Below are 16,746 nucleotides of genomic sequence, written 5' to 3'. Positions count from 1 at the left end.
CCTGAATAAACAGTGACTTTGTACAGTTCGAAAATAAGTGACCCTTACCCTGAATAAACAGTGTCTCTGTACAGTTAGACGGTGAGTAACCCTTACCCTGAATAAACAATGACTCTACAGTTAGACGGTGAGTAACCCTTACCCTGCTAAATAAACAGTGACTCTGTACAGTCACACAGTGAGTGACCCTTACCCTGAATAAACAGTGACTTTGTACAGTTCAAAAATGAGTGACCCTTACCCTGAATGAACAGTGTCTCTGTACAGTTAGACGGTGAGTAACCCTTACCCTGCTGAATTATTAGTGATTGTACAATTACACAGTAAATAACTCTTACCCTGCTGAATAAACAGTGACTCTGTACAGTTAGACAGTGAGTAACCCTTACCGTGCAGAATAAACAGTGACTGTACAGTTAGACACTGAGTGATCCTTATCCTGAATAAACATTGTCTGTACAGTTAGACAATGAGTAACTCCCACCCTGAATAAACAGTGACTCTGTACAGATACACAGTGAGTAACCCTTACCCTGCTGAATAAACAGTGACTGTACAGTTAAACAGTGAGTAACCCTTACCTTGAATAAACAGTGACTGTACAGTTAGACAGTGAGTAACCCTTACCCTGAATAAACAGTGACTCTACAGTTAGACAGTGAGTAACCCTTACCTTGCTGAATAAACAGTGACTCTGTACAGTTAGATAGTGAGTAACCCTAACCCTGCTGAATTATCAGTGACTCTGTACAATTAGACAGTGAGTAACCCTTACCCTACTAAATAAACAGTGACTCTGTACAGTTAGACAGTGAGTAACCATCACCCTGCTAAATAAACAGTGACTCTGTACAGTTACACAGTGAGTGATCCTTACCCTGAATAATCAGTGACTCTGTACAGTTGGACAGTGAGTGATCCTTACCCTGAATAAACAGTGACTCTGTACAGTTGGACAGTGAGTGACACTTACCCTAAATAAACAGTTATTCTGTACAGTTAGACAGTGAATGACCCTTACCCTGAATGAACAGTGACTCTGTACAGTTACACAGTGAGTGACCCTTACCCTGTTGAATAAACAGTGACCCTGTACAGTTAGACAGTGAGTGATCTTTAGCCTGAATAAACAGTGACTCTGTACAGTTACAACGGAATTGACACTTGCCCTCAATAAACTGTGACTCTGCACAGTTACACAGTGAGTGATCCTTACACTGAATAAATAGTGACTCTGCACATATACACAGTGAGTGGTCTTTATCCTGAATAAGCAGTGACTCTGTACAGTTACAAAATGAGTGACCCTTACCCTGAATAAACAGTGACTCTGTACAGTTACACAGTGAATGACCCTTATCCTGAATAAGCAGTGACTCTGTACAGTTACAAAATGAGTGACCCTTACCCTGAATAAACAGTGACTCTGTACAGTTACACAGTGAGTGATCCTTACCCTGAATAAACAGTGAATCTGTACAGTTACATAGTGAGTGATCCTTACCCTGAATAAACAGTGAATCTGTACAGTTACACAGTGAGTGATCCTTACCCTGAATAAACAGTGACTCTGTACAGTTAGACAGTGAATGACCCTTACACTGAATAAACAGTGACTCTGTACAGTTACAGTCGGTGACCATTACCTGAATAAACAGGGAATGTACAGTTACACAGTAAGTGACCCTTCCCCTGCTAAATAAACAGTAACTCTGTGCCATTATACAGTGATTGACACTTTCCCTGAGTAAGCAGTGACTCTGTACAGTTACACAGTGAGTGATCCTCCCCCTGAATAAACAGTGTCTCTGCGCAGTTACACAGTGAGTGACCCTTACACTGAATAAACAGTGACTCTGTACAGTTACAGTCGGTGACCATTACCTGAATAAACAGGGAATGTACAGTTACACAGTAAGTGACCCTTCCCCTGCTAAATAAACAGTAACTCTGTGCCATTATACAGTGATTGACACTTTCCCTGAGTAAGCAGTGACTCTGTACAGTTACACAGTGAGTGATCCTCCCCCTGAATAAACAGTAACTCTGTACAGTTACACGGTGTGCGACCCTTACCCTGAATAAGCAGTGATTCTATACAGTTACACAGTGAGTGACCATTATCCTGAATAAACAGTGAATCTGTACAGTTACATAGTGAGTGACCCTTACCCTGAATATTCAGTGACTCTGTACAGTTACACAGTGAGTGACACTTTGCCTGTTGAATAAACAGTGACTCTGTACAGTTACACAGTGAGTGACACTTTCCCTGAGTAAACAATAAACCTGGGTTAAAAACAATAAACTGCGGATGCTGGAAATCCAAAACAAAAACAGAATTACCTGGAAAAACTCAGCAGGTCTGGCAGCATCGGCGGAGAAGAAAAGAGTTGACGTTTCGAGTCCTCATGACCCTTCAACAGAACAGTTCTGTTGAAGGGTCATGAGGACTCGAAACGTCAACTCTTTTCTTCTCCGCCGATGCTGCCAGACCTGCTGAGTTTTTCCAGGTAATAAATCTGGGTTGTTACACAGTGAGTGGCCGTTACTCTGAATAAATGATCAGTCTGTACAGTTACATAGTGAGTGACCCTTACCCTGAAAAAAACAGTGATGCTATACAGTTACGCACTGAGTGACCCTTACTCTGAATGAACAATGACTCTGTACATTTATAGAGTCATAGAGATCTACAGCACAGAAAAAGGCCCTTCAGCCCATCGAGCCTGCAATGGCCAAACAAGTACCTAACTATTCTAATCCCATTTTCCAGCACTAGGCCCATAGCCTTGTATGCCACGGCATCACAAGTGCACATCCAAATACTTCTTAAATGTTATGAGGGTTTCTGCCTCTACCACCCTTTCGGACAGTGACTTCCAGATTCCCACCACCCTCTGGGAGAAAAAATTCTTCCTCACATCCCCTCTAAACCTCCTGCCTCTTACCTTAAATCTATGTCCCCTGGTTATTGAACCCTCCACCAAGGGGAAAAGTTCCTTCCTGTCTACCCTATCCATGTCCCTCATAATTTTATACACCTCAATCATGACCTCCTCAATCTCTTCTGCTCCAGGGAGAATAACCCCAGTCTATCCAATCTTTCCTCATAACTAAAACTCTCCAGCCCAGGCAGCATCCTGGTAAATTTCACCTGCACTTTCTCTAATGCATCACATCCTTCCTATAATGCAGATTCCAGAACTGCACCCAACACTCTAGCTGTGGCCTAACCAGCGTTTTATACAGTTCCAGCATAACCTCCCTGCTCTTGTATTCTATGCCTCGGCTAACAAAGGCAAGTATCCCTTATGCCCTCTTAACCACCTTATCTACCTGTCCCGCTACCTTAAGGGCCTGGTGGACATGCACACCAAGGTCCCCCGATCCTCGGTACTTCCCAGGCCCTACCATTCATCGTGTATTCCCATGCCTTGTTTGCCCTGCCCAAGTGCATCACTTCACACTTATCTGGATTAAATTTCATTTGCCACTGATCAGCCCATCTCACCAGCCCATCTATATCCTCCTGTAATCTAAGGCTATCCTCCTCACTATTTACCACCCCATCAACTTTCATGTCATCCGCAAACTTACTGATCAGCCCTCCTACATTCAAGTCTAAATCGTTTATATATACCACAAACAGTAAGGAACCCAACACTGATCCCTGTGGAACCCCACTGGACACAGGCATCCAGTCACAAAAACACCCCTCAACCATCACCCTCTGCTTCCTGCCACTCAGCCAATTCTGGATCCAATTTGCCAAATTGCCTTGGATCCCATGGGCTCTTACCTTCATTATCAGTCTCCCATGCGGGACCCTATCAAAAGCCTTGCTGAAGTCCAAGTAGACTACGTCAAATGCATTGCCTTCATCTACACACCTGGTCACCTCTTCGAAAAATTTAATCAAATTGGTCAGACATGACCTCCCCAAAGCCATGCTGACTTTCCTTGATTAATCCCTGCCTCTCCAAGTGTATATTAATTCTGTCCCGCAGAATTGCTTCCAATAATTTCCCCACCACTGAGGTTAGACTGACTGGTCTGTAGTTCCCTGGTTTATCCCTTCCTCCCTTCTTGAATAACGGTACCACATTGGCTGTCCTCCAGTCCTCTGGCACCTCTCCTGTGGCCAGAGAGGTATTGAAAATTATTGCCAGTGCCCCTGCTATCTCCTCCCTTGCCTCACTCAACAGCCTGGGATACATTTCATCCGGGCCTGGAGATTTATCTACTTTTAAGCCTGTCAGACCACTTAGAACCTCCTCCCTTTCTATGCTAATTTCTTTAATTATATCACAGTCCTTCTGCCTGATTTCCATACCCACTTCATCCCTCTCACTTGTGAGTGACCCTTACCCTGCTGAATAAACAATGACTCTGTACAGTTACAACATAATTGACACTTACCCTCAATAAACTGTGACTCTGCACAGTTGCACAGTGAGTGACCCTTAGCCTGAATAAACAGTGACTCTGTGCAGTTACAGTGAGTGACCCTTAGCCTGAATAAACAGTGACTCTGTACAGTTACACAGTGAGTGACCCTTAGCCTGAATAAACAGTGACTCTGTACAGTTACACAGTGAGTGACCCTTACCCTGAATAAACAGTGACTCTGTCGAGTTACACAGTGAGTTACCCTTACCCTGAATAAACAGTGACTCTGTACAGTTACACAGTGAGTGACCCTTACCCTGAATAAACAGTGACTCTGTGCAGTTACACAGTGAGTGACCCTTACCCTGAATAAACAGTGACTCTGTACAGTTACACAGTGAGTGACCCTTACCCTGAATAAACAGTGACTCTGTACAGTTACACAGTGAGTGACCCTTACCCTGAATAAACAATGACTCTGTGCAGTTACACAGTGAGTGACCCTTAGCCTGAATAAACAGTGACTCTGTACAGTTACACAGTGAGTGACCCTTACCCTGAATAAACAGTGACTCTGTACAGTTACACAGTGAGTGACCCTTACCCTGAATAAACAGTGACTCTGTACAGTTACACAGTGAGTGACCCTTAGCCTGAATAAACAGTGACTCTGTACAGTTACACAGTGAGTGACCCTTACCCTGAATAAACAGTGACTCTGTGCAGTTACACAGTGAGTGATCCTTACCCTGAATAAACAGTGACTCTGTACAGTTACACAGTGAGTGACCCTTACCCTGAATAAACAGTGACTCTGTGCAGTTACACAGTGAGTGACCCTGATGTGTTGAATGAACTATGAAGCTTCATGTTGAAAACAGTAACCAGAATTTCTGATTAATGAGAAGTTGGAAAAATAACTGCTTTTTGGGACATGTTTGAAAATATATTTTTAACGTCTTGAAGCAGAAGCTGATAATATCTATGAGACTGATGATGGGGCAGCCGAATTAACAGCTGCTCCTGGCCAGTTCCAACACTACAGTAACTGCCCTGTAGCATTTTGCATCAGTTCCAAGGTTGAGCATCCAGTATTACAGCAAGTGAAGCTGTACATAAAACGCATTCGCCGATTAGAGAGGACTTGTGCTAGCAATCTCCTATCTTGGTTCCAGGCTCAAACCTCTCTCTGAAGCATCCCAGAGAGACCAGAGCTCCAGACAATCCAATAGACAGGGGGCCAGAGCTCCAGACAGTCCAGTAGTCAGGGGACCAGAGCTCAAGACAGTCCAGTAGACAGGGGACCAGAGCTCCAGACAGTCCAGTAGGCAGGGGACCAGAGCTCCAGACAGTCCAGTAGACAGGGGACCAAAGCTCCAGACAGTCGAATAGACAGGGGACCAGAGATCCAGACAGTCCAGGGAGACAGGAGTTCCGATGCTGAATTTTGGGTTGACATCCAGCCGGCTCCTCATGTTCCCGACTGCACCATGTATGAGTTGGTGCCCACTGTACAATACTAATCCATCCACCAGCTGGGGGAATGGTGGATATGACAATGGAAAGAACATTCAAGCCACAGCCTGACACAGTGTTCATCAACCTGCAAACACTCCCACTGCCTGACACAGTGTTCATCAACCTGCAAACATTCCACTGGCTGACACAGTGTTCATCAACCTGCAAACATTCCCACTGCCTGACACAGTGTTTATCAGCCTGCAAACACTCCCACTGCCTGACACAGTGTTTATCAGCCTGCAAACACTCCCACTGCCTGACACAGTGTTCATCAACCTGCAAACACTCCCACTGCCTGACACTGCTCTCACAGGGAGATACAACAGACAAAATGCCATTATTGGTATTCTGTGCCTTACATAATGAAGCATTTACAGTTAACTACCATCATTAACTACCATCAGCTGTTCTAGGTGGACTATGACAGTACAGCAGGGGAGTTATCCCTGGTGTCCTGGCCAATATTTATCCCTCAATCAACGTCACACAAAAAAAATGATCTGTTCACAATCACATTGCTGTTTGTGGGAGCTTGCTGTGCGCAAACTGAATGCCACCTTTCCTGCATTGACTACTTCCTGCAGTGACTACTTTTCATTGTCTGTAAAACATTTGATTTTGCTGTGGAGCTGTAGTACCAACACATTCCCAACGGTGACGATGCTGAGCTGTTCGAAGCCACTGTGTTCAGTTTTGCCAGCAGCTGATAGTCAGCAGCTCACCCTACAGGAACTCAGTAACACCATCAACACCCAGAACTTCCTCTTGAATCGCTGTGGAGTTTTAGCCTCCACTCCTCTCTTCATTCCAGGTATTAATCAGTCTGTGTAAAGAGGGGTTTCCTGACATTAGTTTGCCTCAGTTTGCCTCTCCTCCCTTGCTACCTGGATCCACTTGTCCTGCGTCTATTAGAGCCTAGGAACATATAGACCTTGTGGACCCTCCTGCATCAGCTTCCCCTCTCATTAGCAGTGGTTAGTTCATCTTTGTGCAGAAACAAAACAAAGGCATTTTCTATTGCCTGCTTCTTGCAGAGTCAGTTGAAGGAGAGGATTTATAAATGTCCATACTCAGTAAAATAAACATAGGATAACTGGATAGAAATAAAATACATGGTGTTACTGAGCAAAGTCATATATTCGCACAAATCTGTAATATCACCTGACTGAATGTGCATACAAAACGTGGGGCCTGGATGCAGATTTCCTTTGTCCATTTTTTATTCATTCTGTGGATGCCGCTGGCCAGGACAACGTTTATTGCCCATCCCTAATTGCCCTTGGAAAGATGGTGGTGAACAGTCTATATGGTGTAGGTCACCCGCACTGCTGTTAGGAAGAGAGTTCCAGGATTATAAACAAAAGGCAATGAACAAACAACCATATATTTCAGGGAGTCTAAAAATTGAGGCAATCTTGTAGGCGGCAGTGTTCCCATGCACCTGTTATCTTCATTCACAAGATGTTGGGGTAAGAAGAGACCCCCTCCTAAGACTGGCTCTCACTGAGGTACAGTCCAACACACAGTGACTCTCACTGTGGTACAGTCTCACACACACTAACTCCCACTGGGGTACAGTTCCACACACACTGACTCTCACTGGGGTACAGTTCCACACACACTGACTCTCACTGGGGTACAGTTCCACACACACTGACTCTCACTGGGGTACAGTTCCACACACACTGACTCTCACTGGGGTACATTTCCACACACACTGACTTTCACTGGGGTACATTTCCACACACACTGACTTTCACTGGGGCACAGTTCCATAGACACTGACTCTCACTGGGGTACAGTTCCACACACACTGACTCTCACTGGGGTACAGTTCCACACACACTGACTCTCGCTGACATACAGTCCCACACACACTGACTCTCACTGTGGAACAGTTCCGCATACACTGACTCTCACAAGGGCACAGTTCCACACGGACTGACTCTCACTGGGGTACAGTTCCATAGACACTGACTCTCACTGGGGTACAGTCCCACACACACTGACTCTCACTGGGATACAGTTCCACACACACTGGGCATAATTTTACACCTCACGGGCAGGCGCGCGCCTACCCAATCGAGCGTAAAAGTGTGAGAAGACATCGGGCATTTGTTTGAACATCATCTCGCACACGTGCAATCTTCAGGTCGGCGCACGGGTGTCGGGTCTGCACCCACCATAATTTAAAAGGCCATTTCAGCCCATTAAAACCCAACTGATCCAGATTTTACATTGACTGTGTGATTTTGCACTCGTTGCACAGGCAAAACAGGCAGGCGGGTAGCTCTCATTTTACAAAATCTCTTCAAGGCAGGATATAAAGGGTCAGCAGCATTGCGTGTGAGCAGTGAGGAGTTTAGGAGATAGTTTGCTGCTGGTTTCTTATTGGTACTTGGCAGCTTCAGCTCTGTTCGGGGCTTCATTGTTAACATTTCCAGGCTTCATTTCAGGACTCATTGGAGTCTCCAAGGCCCCCGGAGGATTCAGACCATGTGGACCCTCCCAGGTATCAGACAGCCTTCCCTTAGCCTGGTAATGGGGGTTGTGGTCTCCACTGGAGGCACCTCCTCTGAGGAGGAAGCGAGGGGCAGAGGGAGAGGAGGCCAGGTGTCCCGATGCAGCCTCCAGGGGAGGGACCTGTGGGAGGAGAGGCGCAGGCACAAGGGGCACAGGGCCAGGAGGAAGTCCAAGGCGGAAGGGGCCGCAGAAGATGCCACTATCCTGCTGCCAGGGTTTACAGGCGGCGATGCAGCTACCTCAATACGTCTGAGGTGCAATGCTGAAGGAGGCTCCGCCTCTCAAGGGAGACTGTGACCTCTAGTGAGATGATTAGACCTGAGATCAGCTCCGACTGTGTGGGTGGACACCCCATGTCAGTGGCTCTGAAGGTCACAGTGGCCCTCACCTTCTATGCCTCCGGCTCTTTCAAGGGGTCAGTGGGGGATCTGTGTGGAGTCTCCCAATCAGCTGTCCACAGTTACATTAAGCTGGTGACTGATGCTCTGTTCAGGTGGGTAATGACATTTATTCATTTCTGTACAGACGAGACCAGCCAGGCTGAGCGAGTCAGAGGCTTTGCAGCGATTGCTGGCTTCCCCCGTGTCCAGGGTGCAATAGACTGTACACATGTGACCATCAAGGCGCCAGCAGGTGAACCCGGTGCCTTCGTCGACAGGAAGGGCTTCCACTCCATGAACGTGCAGATAGTGTGTGACCACAGGATGCTGATTCTGCAAGTCTGTGCAAGGTACCCAGGCAGCTCCCACGACGCTTACATCCTGAGACACTCCCAGGTGCTGAGGCTCTTCAGTGCTCCAGCCTGACTGGATGGATGGCTGCTGGGTGACAAGGGCTATCCACTGAAAAGGGGGCTTATGTCGCCTCTCTGCCACCCAAGCACAGAGGCAGAGCAGCGTTATAATAGGAGCCATGCCTCCACAAGGGCAGTGATAGAGAGGACCATAGGTCTTCTGAAGATGTGCTTCCGATGCCTGGACCGCTCAGGGAGAGCATTACAATACCCCCCAGAGTGGGTGTCACTGATAGTGGTTGCATGCTGCACTCTCCACAATCTGGCACTGGCAAGGGGGGACCCACTGGAGGAAGAGGATCTTGAGGCAGCTCCACAGGTCCCAGATGATGAATCCAGTGGTGAGTCAGAATAGGATCTTGGTGAAGAGAACACTGAGGGCGTGGAGGCCGACCTCGGTAACCTCCAGGGAGGCAGGGACACCAGGGATGCCTTGATCCAATGCTCCTTCAGCAAAGCTGCCAAAGATCAGCCTCCACCTCACACCAGCACTGCTGCCTCCATCTCGGGTGTCTGAAATGACCTTTTCATTTGAACCCAAAGTCCACTCAATGCCTGTGCAATAAGGTTTAGAGCCACCCACGTCCAGCATTACAGACTGGCGTACCCTGCACCAGAAAGAAAAGGTGAAACATACTCAGGCCATTACAACCAAAAACAAAATTTCAGTAATTTTCACACTCGAAACAAATTAACATTACCATCTCTGGTGTTCATGCCAACACCAGTAAACATACAAACAAAACATTACAGAACAGAAGATCACATGTGACCGGTTCCTCTTGTGCTCATGGTGCCTTAAACTTACATTTATGAGGGCTGCATCCTGGTGCCCCCAACCCCCTCGCTGGCACTGGCATTGGAGGCAGCTGCTGACTCTGGTGTCTTGTTAGCCTCGATGACCTTGGCACTCGTCCTCTGGCCAGTGGAGTCTGTGCTGGCCCCGCCTGGGAGGGAGTGGCCAGTGCCATGGCTGGCATCTCCCCAGTCATCGCAGCCTCATCAAATGCCACAGTCACTGGCAGAGGGGTAGAGGAGCTGCTGCCATCATCCGGAGTGTCCTGAGAGAAGCCTGCAGAGATGACAGGCAGCTCATGCGCCAATGTGAGGTCACTCTGGACCTCCCTGCTCACCATTGATGGACGGGCACCTAGCTGGGATACTGGACGCCTCACCCATTTCCCACACTGGCACTGACCAGCTGAGGTCATTGCCTGTGTGAGAGCTCGCAGGTCCGAGCACAACCCCAGGAACCCCTGATTCTGTCCCTGGAACTGCCTCTCCTTGAGAGTCACCACTCTCTCAATGGAGGAGGCAGTGTGCTCGGCCATGAGGGTCAACACAGTGCTCACACACCACATAGACTCATCCACAACGGAGACAATGGCACGCACACCCTTATGGATCTCCGCCAGATCCTCCCGCACATCCCACTGGACATCCAGAATCTGCCGCCTGATGGACGACTCCAGAGGCTCATCATCTGCCTTTGATTCAGCATCATTCTGGTCTACAGCAGTCCCCCAAATGCCGGTGCCCCTCTCTGCCTCCACCTGCACCTCAAGTGAGTGTGAAGTGCCCTCATCAATGTGCACCGACATTCTAGCCGCTTATCTAACACCCACCGAGGTGCTGGTATCTGCACTGGTGCCTGCTTCAGAGAGCGGGTGTGATGCAGGTGCATCTGAAGCCCAGCGTCAGGGATGGCCCTTCAGGGCCCTGCAAATGAGCTCCTGCCGCCTGAGTCTGAGGGAGAAGAAGGACATGTCATTAGTTAAAGTCATCACACTGTCACTGTGCATGCCAGGCACCCTGGTGAGACAATGGAGATCTGCATCATGGTGCCATCGTCTTTCAATGGTCAATGGGGGCTCCAGGTTTGAGGGTCCCATCAATGATGAGACTGCACTAGAATGTTTGCACCATCCGAAACTCTCACCTCTGTGCACTGAGCTCTTACCTTCGCCTGACACCCCATCCTCTCCGCGGCTGGTTGACTGAGGCACCTCTCCAGCTCCAAGCGTACTACTGTAATCTGGTGAATATTAGGAGTGAGGGCTCCGCTGGTCTGCGGCCTTTCACTGTTGTTATGGGCTGTCTACTCCTGAAAGGACAGAGGACCATTGATGAGTCCGCTCTCTACCTGCAGCACCATTGCAGCCTGGCCAACCCCAGTTGAAGAGGACCACACAGGGCACGTCTGAGTCGTGGCCCTCGAGCTGTAAGGCACTCAGTCCAAGCAGCCAGGGCTCACCCCCTTGGCCAGCCCCAGTGTCAGTAACAGTTGGCTCTCAGACTCTAACACCCCTGAGTTCCATGGGGAGACGGCCAGACTGAAAGCTTCACCGCACTGATCCACGCCAACACGTTACTCACCCTACCAGAGCACAGCAGGTTGTTGAAGCTTTTGCGACACGGCACCCATGTGCACCGCACATCGTCGTGGCCGCTGACCTTGGCTACCACCTCCTCCCAGGCTTTTTATGTCTGGTCTCCTCCTTCCATCTCTGGGGACAAGGGGGTCCCTCCTGGCAGCCACCTCCTCCAGGAGGACTGCGAGGCAATCGTCCGAGAAACAGGAGGCCGGGTCCCACCCAGCTTGCCCTCCCGCCTGGCATCTTCAGCCACACTGGATACCATAGCTTCACTCTCCAGAACATAGAATATATGATTCTTCCCTGGCAGCCTTCCAGGAGCTGCCTGGGCTGTTTTTAAACCGGCCGCCGGGTCGCCATTTAACCTGGTGCCCGACAGACCAACTAGGGTACAGTTCCATGCACACTGACTCTCACTGGGGTACGGGTCCCACACACGCTGATATTCACTGGGGTACAGTGCCACACACACTGACTCTCACTGGGGTACAGTTCCATGCACACTGACTCTCACTGGGGTACAGTTCCACACACACTGGCTCTCACTGGGGTACAGTTCCACACACACTGGCTCTCACTGGGGTACAGTTCCATGCACACTGACTCTCACTGGGGTACAGTTCCACATGCACTGACTTTCACTGGGGTACAGTTCCATAAAAAATGACTCTCACTGGGGTACAGTTCACACACACTGACTCTCACTGGGGTACAGTTCCACGCACACTGACTCTCACTGGGGTACAGTTCACACACACTGACTTTCACTGGGGTACAGTTCCATACACACTGACTCACACTGGGGTACAGTTCACACACACTGACTCTCACTGGGGTACAGTTCCACACACACTGACTCTCACTGGGGTACAGTTCCACACACACTGACTCTCACTGGGGAACAGTTCCATAGGCACTGACTCTCACTGTGGTACAGTTCCACACACACTGACTCTCACTGACATACAGTTCCACACACACTGACTCTCACTGGGGTACAGTTCCACACACACTGACTCTCACTGGGGAACAGTTCCATAGGCACTGACTCTCACTGACATACAGTTCCACACACTGACTCTCACTGACATACAGTTCCACACACTGACTCTCACTGTGGAACAGTTCCACACACACTGACTCTCATTGACATACAGTCCCACACACACTGACTCTCACTGGGGTACAGTTCCACACACACTGACTCTCACTGGGGTACAGTTCCACACACACTGACTCTCACTGGGGAACAGTTCCACACACACTGACTCTCACTGTGGTACAGTTCCACACACACTGACTCTCACTGACATACAGTTCCACATACTGACTCTCACTGGGGAACAGTTCCATAGGCACTGACTCTCACTGACATACAGTTCCACACACTGACTCTCACTGACATACAGTTCCACACACTGACTCTCACTGTGGAACAGTTCCACACACACTGGCTCTCACTGGGGTACAGTTCCATGCACACTGACTCTCACTGGGGTACAGTTCCACACACACTGGCTCTCACTGGGGTACAGTTCAATGCACACTGACTCTCACTGGGGTACAGTTCCACACGCACTGACTTTCACTGGGGTACAGTTCCATACACACTGACTCTCACTGTGGTACAGTTCCACACACACTGACTCTCACTGGGGTACAGTTCCACACGCACTGACTTTCACTGGGGTACAGTTCCATACACACTGACTCTCACTGGGGTACAGTTCACACACACTGACTCTCACTGGGGTACAGTTCCACACACTGACTCTCACTGACATACAGTTCCACACACTGACTCTCACTGGGGAACAGTTCCATAGGCACTGACTCTCACTGACATACAGTTTCACACACTGACTCTCACTGACATACAGTTCCACACACTGACTCTCACTGTGGAACAGTTCCACACACACTGACTCTCACTGGGGTACAGTTCCACACACACTGACTCTCACTGGGGTACAGTTCCACACACACTGACTCTCACTGGGGTACAGTTCCACACACACTGACTCTCACTGGGGTACAGTTCCACACACACTGACTCTCACTGGGGAACAGTTCCACATACTGACTCTCACTGGGGAACAGTTCCATAGGCACTGACTCTCATTGACATACAGTCCCACACACACTGACTCTCACTGGGGTACAGTTCCACACACACTGACTCTCACTGGGGTACAGTTCCACACACACTGACTCTCACTGGGGAACAGTTCCACACACACTGACTCTCACTGGGGTACAGTTCCACACTGTACTTGTATAGTGTACAAATCATTGTATACAAACTGTGTTTATATTCCTGTCATACTAAACACACCTGTTATTTGATTTGTTTACAAAGTTAACCCCTCGAATGGAGTGTTAAGTAGGGAGGCCATGTGTTTCAGAGAGATGGTGAACAGATTGTCAGATACATATGAAGAATAGAATATAGCTCCAGCCTGACAATTGTCAGGTCGCAATGTAATCCTGTTGATATGTGTTGGACACAGCGGCGGAATGTATTTTTATAAGGTTTAGCAGAGCTGCTTCATGGAAGATGTACATTGGCTGAGTTTAGGTGTGTTTCTCAGTGATTTTAATGTAGCCAAACATGTGTTTGGGTCCCGTGTCCTGGATTGCAATAATGGACGTATGAAAGAGCCTGGTAAAGTTGGCTGTCTGAGCTCAGCACCATGGACAATGGAGGGGATGAAACAATATCCCATGGGCCTTACTGAAAGGGTGGGGCATTAATCTTGCTTCAGTGCAATTTCTCTCCCACTCAACTAGCCCAACAACCCAGGATCACAGGTAAAGGTGCTGTTAGGATGTTGGTTCGTATAGTAAAAATCAGCACCTTCAGGAGAGGAGGGAGGACAGTGTTGGCTCCAACATGTTCTGTGCTGACCAGGCTAAAAAGCAGTTCAACCTGAACATATTGATAGGGAAATAGTGTTATTGATGTGTGAGCTCAAATTGAATGCACCTTTAGACAGTAAACAGCAATTCCACAAACAGGATAAGCAATGGTAATTTAGTGGGTGAGTTATTGATGTCCCTGCATTGAATTTCCCTCTGATCAGGAAGAAATAAAGATTGAGCAGTGTTAAGTAAATTATAGCTTCTCTGCTTGCTTTTACGGCAATGTGTTTAATGTGCATCCGCACCAGGGGTAAAACATTAGGTCCTACAGACCCGGAAAGATCCAGTTTTTATTGTCATCAGCTGATTTCAGTTCGAGCAGAAGGACTTAAATCTGAAATAAAAACAGAAAATGCTGGAAAAACTCAGCAAGTCTGGCAGCATCTGTGGAGAGAGAAACAGAGTTAACATTTCAAGTCAGTATGACTCTTCTTCAGAACTAAAGAGAGGTAGAAATGTGATGGATTTTATACTGTTTAAGAGAGGGTGGAGCAGGTGGAACAAGTTAGAGGAGGACAGGGACAGGTGGGAGTTCAGGAGAGATTGACAAAGATGTCATGAACACAAGACAGAGGGAGTCTTAATCGTAGCGTTAAATACTAAAGAAAGTGCTGATCGTGGCATAAAAGTGAGAAAGCAGAAGAAGGATCAGCTCTCTGTGAATGCACAACATAGAAACCAATGACAGGAAGCCCTGTGGAGAGGGGGCCCGGTTTGGGAAAAAGGAACAAAACAAAGATTTTTAAAAATAAATAATAGAAAAAAAATGAATAAATGAATATAAAAAAAAATAAAAATAAAAAATTTGGATTAAAGAAGGGCTAAAGATGGAGGAGAGAGTTCATGGTCTGAAGTTGTTGAACTCAATGTTAAGTCCGGAAGGCGGTAAAGTGCCTAGTCGGAAGATGAGGTGCTGTTCCTCCAGTTTGCGTTGAGCTTCACTGGAACATTGCAGCAGGCCAAGGACGGACATGTGGGCATGAGAGCAGGGTGGAGTGTTGAAATGGCAAGCAACAGGGAGGTTTGGGTCTTTCTTGTGGACAGACCGAAGGTGTTCTGCAAAGAGGGGTCACCCAGTCTGTGTTTGGTCTCTCCGATGTAGAGGAGACCGCATTGGGGGTCCACTTATATGATAAATTCCGTGTAGTTTTACCAGAATGATACTGGGACCAAAGGGCTAAAGGTTATGAGGACTGGTTGCATTGCCAAAGTGAGTAGGTGAAGTTAAGATATGGGTCACCCGTGATCCGATTGATCGGGGGGCTGAATGCCCTCCTACTTTTCCCAAGCTCTTAAATGTCCCAAGTAGATTCCCAGATGGGTGAAAGGAAATGGTTGCTGAATAGGGAGAGGTTAGGAGGGGAGACTAAAAGCCTGGCTTGAAGAGATGGGGTCTTGAGAAGATTTATAAAGGTGGACCAATGGAGGGAGGCACATCCTGAGGATAGAATAAAAAACCACAATCTACCTATGTGTCCAGGAGTAATGCACCAGGAACAGTGAACCGGGTGAGATAACAGAGACAGGCCTGAATTCCTGAAACTGTAATCCTGGAATAGTCAGCAATTCTGGAGAAAATTGGGAAAATATCACAACAGTTTTTAATGTAAATTATTCTCATTGGCTCTGTTTGCCTGGACTCATCTCTTGAAGTGAGTGATCCCACATGACCAATGCCTCCTTTGGCCACAGGAAATGCAAACAGCCACTTTAGTCACTCAGCTCTGCACTGAGATGTTATCTATTGAACATGGCACACTTTAGAAATAGAGACCTAAAGCTTTGTCCCAATTATGTGATTAAATGTTTAACACATAGCACCACTGTGCCCATCCATGCTAATCGTAGGAACATGGGACTCTGCAGTAGGCCAATCGGCCCTTCGAGCCTGCTCTCCGCTATTCAATATGATCATGGCTGATTGGCTTGTGGTCTCAACTCCATCTAACCTTTCTTTATAAAATAAGCCCTTCTACTCAGGAATGGGCCAAGTGAACCTTCTCTGAACTGCTTCTAATGCAATTATATCTTTTTTCAAATAAAGAGACAAAAACTGTTCACAGGATTTCAGTGCGGTCAAACTTACCCAGTTTTGAGTATTGCTAAAAAAAAGGAGACTTTTTTATTGAATCTTTTCACCTTATTAGCTCATTAGGAAAATTCACAAGAAAATGAGTGCAAGACAAAAAACTTTGACAAAAAAAATCTTTTTTCAGTGAT

Source organism: Cetorhinus maximus, chromosome 25 (assembly GCF_964194155.1).
Source record: "Cetorhinus maximus chromosome 25, sCetMax3.hap1.1, whole genome shotgun sequence".
Lineage (NCBI taxonomy): Eukaryota > Metazoa > Chordata > Chondrichthyes > Lamniformes > Cetorhinidae > Cetorhinus > Cetorhinus maximus.
Note: the sequence above shows the minus strand (reverse complement) of the source record.